Below are 4,232 nucleotides of genomic sequence, written 5' to 3' on the forward strand. Positions count from 1 at the left end.
AGGGGGAGTCTGGATATGGTAGTCAAAGGGAAAGGAAAGTGACCCACTTTCAAGAGAAAAAAGGGGGGAATAAGAGCGTAAGCCCTTGCAATCCAGCGATTGCGCTTATTCAGTAACAAGGGGACAAGGGCACCCAAAGCAATTGGTCAGGGACCTTGGGAAGTTACGTATTATAAGAGACAATGGTCCCTGAAAGCAAAAAAGTATAACAAGCAATAATCAATATAGCCACAATAGGTACTATATTATAGCCTATGTCCAGCCGGACAAGGCAGCTTTAATATGCAAAATGTTTTTCAATGATCAAACAAGATGTAAGCAAAGTATTGGTGGGACACAAGCCTGTATCCTATGGCTTACATATCAAGAGGACATGAATCTCTGAAAAAACAAATAGGCTATTGAAGCGATGTTTCTATGACGAGAATAGCAGGTAGTGAAACATCCTGGTATAAAACTAGTCACCTTCACGACATTTTATACACACAAGTAGTCATAGTGTAAGGTGAACAACATAGTCGACGATGTTTCGATCCTTACTGGGGGGGTGTTAGGATCATCATCAGGACTGATTAGTATAATTGCCTATAAAAATGCCTGAATTAACAACAATTAACACAAAAACCAACGTGGTACAATAAGGAGGGAAAGAATGGGGGGAGAGAAATTGGAAAAAAACAACATAATAGTTAAGTTTAAATAAAGTTAAAACAAAACATGAGACAGTTTATGTCAGAACACGAGCTAATCATAAACAGAATGACTTTGTGAACTATCGGATCGATGTGGAAAAAATAGTGGAACATGCTCCGTTGCAGGCCGTGTAACTGATGGAAGGTCGTGGTTGCCGCGAGTATTAAAGGATCTCGTCGGTGGAGATGTGCGTGGTCGTTGTCATGCTTAAACGGAGGGCGTGTCTGAGATCGAGAGCTGTGGATGTCGCAGGTGAGAAAGGCGAGTTATCTACAATGGAAACTATATCTGGTGAGCTTAGCGTAATAAGCGGGGAAAAATTTACCTCATGCTGTCCTGATATACAGCAGGATTGATGTGTCAGCTTAGTTGTTAAAACTAAGCGACTATTAAAACACGAAAACGGTCTGTAATGAAAAAATGGAAGGTCATAATCAAGATCAAGGAGTGCGGAAGTGCAGTGCAGGAAGGGAAAAATGGGCTTACCTAGGTCCGCGATGGGAAATAACAACGCGGTGGCGAAAATCTGCCGAAAAAAATAAGGCAAATTAACGGGAGCGATCACATCGTGTATAGAGGGGTTGGAGCCGCCGGTTGAAAAACAAGAGTCATACCTCAATGTGATGATGTAGTCGCGTTCCAGGGGAATCGGCGGGGCAACGTCTCGGTCAATGCCGGAAAGGTTGTGGTGAAGGAGTGCTTACGCCGGTTTGATGTGATCGTGGCTAGATCAGGTGATCAGTCACATGTTCGACTGGTTGATAATAGTAATGCAGTGCTCGCGAGTGAGGTAAAGCTAGGCGGAATTTGGGCGCCATATTGGGTGAGTGAAAGACGGCGCGTAGTGAGAATAAAAACTAATTTGGGTGCAGTGGTGGTAAAGGGTCAGACAACGACATTTTAAGGGCTGGTATCATATACAAGGATGTATAAGTCATTACATTTACAAAACATGGAGAGCACAATTTGAATGGAACGAAAAAATATAATCAATGTTTCTTAAAGTATGGTGAAAGTTCTGTGGTGGGTGTATCCTGAGTTGCTAACAGTTCCAATTGAAAAATCACAGTAAGGAGGTCCAATCCTCTAAGCGGTTCAATCCACTGTGAATGCTTCCCGTTTTCAAAATCCATTTTAATTCTTCCTTATTCAGAAGCTGTGAAATGTCTGCACCTCTTGGGGGGATTTTGACAACAGTGACAACTGTCCAATGAATGTCATCCTCAGTATGGCCAGCTGATTCGAAATGTTCTACCAGTGGTGCGTTTGGTGTTTTACACCTCAGTCTGCTTCTGTGTTGGCAGATTCTGATCCGGATTTTTTGTGTCGTTTGTCCTATATAAATCATATCACAGGGGCACAGAATTGCGTAAATGACATTGCTGGTATTACAATTACTGAAATGATTATGGGGTTTACGTATGTTACCAAACACAAACTCTTTACAGTCAGTAGAGAATACACATACAGAGCAATTGCCACACTTGTTGTGCCCAGTAACTGCGGGTAAAGACCAATGCTCAAGGAGGGTGCCAGTGTTTCTGGTATCAGGGAGTGCCGCTCTTATCAGATGGTCTTTGATGTTTTTATTTCTTTTGAAAGCAAAGAGAGGTCTTTCAAGGTTTAGTATTCCAGCATTTAACACATTCCAGTGTTTAAGAATACTTTTACGTACTTTGTTGGAAGATGGAGAAAATGTGGTGACACACACTAGGCGGTTTTCTCTTCTCTTGGTTTTGGGTTCCAAGAGGACATCCCTGGGACAATACCATGCTCTTTTCAGGGCACTGCGAATTAGCTTTTTAGGGTACCCTCTTGATGTTAGTTTGTCGCTTAGTGTTTTGGCTTCCCTGAAATAATCCTCCTTTAGGGTGCAGTTGCGTCTGATTCGTAAGTATTGTGAGTAGGGAAGAGAGTCTTTTAGGGCCCTTGGGTGGCTGCTACTGTATTTCAGAAGAGTGTTACGCTCGGTGGCTTTCCTGAAGAGGCTGGTGATCAGGTGTCCATCATCATGTGTTATGTTTAGATCAAGGAATGGTATGGATGTTTTGTTGTGTGTGAGTGTGAACTTGAGACCACCACAGTTATTGTTAAGCCAGTGGAGAAAGTTGATAAGCATGGTTTGGGTATCGTGCCAGATGAAAAAAATGTCGTCAATATAACGTTTCCATAGTGTTATTGCAGGTTGGAAGGGGTTCTGTTGGGCCATTATGTAATTCACCTCAAGGGCATTCATATAAAGGATAGCCAGATTCGGTGCGAAAACTGCTCCCATGGATGTTCCCTTGGTTTGCTGGTAGTAATGACCATCAAATAGAAAGAAGTTTCTGGTTAGACAGATCTCGAGGAGTTGCAAGATGAAGATAGTGGGGACAGCGTGTGGTCTAATACGGGTGTCTAAAGTAGTCTCAATGATGAGTAATGCATCTCGTTGCGGAATGTTTGTGTAAAGAGACTCAACATCTAACGTGCAGAGTGTATCGATAGAGGGGTTGAACCTGTGATTTTCTACTAGGGTAATCATCTGCATACTGTCTCTAACGTAGTATGGGGTGGATGGAACAAACTCCTTGATAAAGTAGTCCACATAGAGACCCAATGGCTCTAGGATAGACCCGCAGCCTGAAACGATGGGCCGTCCAGGGGGGTTGGAACTATCCTTATGGATCTTTGGCAAAGTGTAGATGACTGGTGTGCGTGGGGCCTTGGTATTCAGAAAATCATATTTATGTTTGGATAAAAAACCCTGTTCCAGACCTGATTGGGTTGTCTGTTGAATAATCTGTTTAAGCTCATTTGTGGGGTTCGTTGGAAGTTTGGAATAGTGATCAGTGTTAGCTAGCTGCCTCAGTATTTCGTTTTTATAGGTTGTAGTATCTTGTAATACTATGCCTCCGCCTTTATCTGCGGGTTTGATAACCAATAAGGCGTTGGACTTGAGAGTTTGAAGTGCTGTTTTCTCTTCCAGTGCAATATTATACGGAATGAACTGGTGTTCTGTCGCTAGTTGGGAGAGGTCTTTAAGTACCAGTTTTTCAAAGCAGGAAACCTCAGATGGAACCATGCTGGCTGACGGGGAGAAAGTGGATGGGGGTCTCAATGGGGTGTTGGATGTTTTAGGTGGGAGAGGATTAAACAGAAAATAGCTCTGTAGTCTGATCTTACGAAAAATTCTAAGCATTTCGGTTTGCAGGTCCAAAAAGTTGGTCCTAGTCGTGGGTACAAAGGAAAGGCCCTTGCTAAGAATGGATAACTCAGATTCATTCAGTTGGAAATTTGTGAGGTTGAATTTTTTTTCTGTTTAATCCTCTCCCACCTAAAACATCCAACACCCCATTGAGACCCCCATCCACTTTCTCCCCGTCAGCCAGCATGGTTCCATCTGAGGTTTCCTGCTTTGAAAAACTGGTACTTAAAGACCTCTCCCAACTAGCGACAGAACACCAGTTCATTCCGTATAATATTGCACTGGAAGAGAAAACAGCACTTCAAACTCTCAAGTCCAACGCCTTATTGGTTATCAAACCCGCAGATAAAGG

This window comes from Triturus cristatus, chromosome 3_1, assembly GCF_964204655.1.
Source record: "Triturus cristatus chromosome 3_1, aTriCri1.1, whole genome shotgun sequence".
NCBI lineage: Eukaryota > Metazoa > Chordata > Amphibia > Caudata > Salamandridae > Triturus > Triturus cristatus.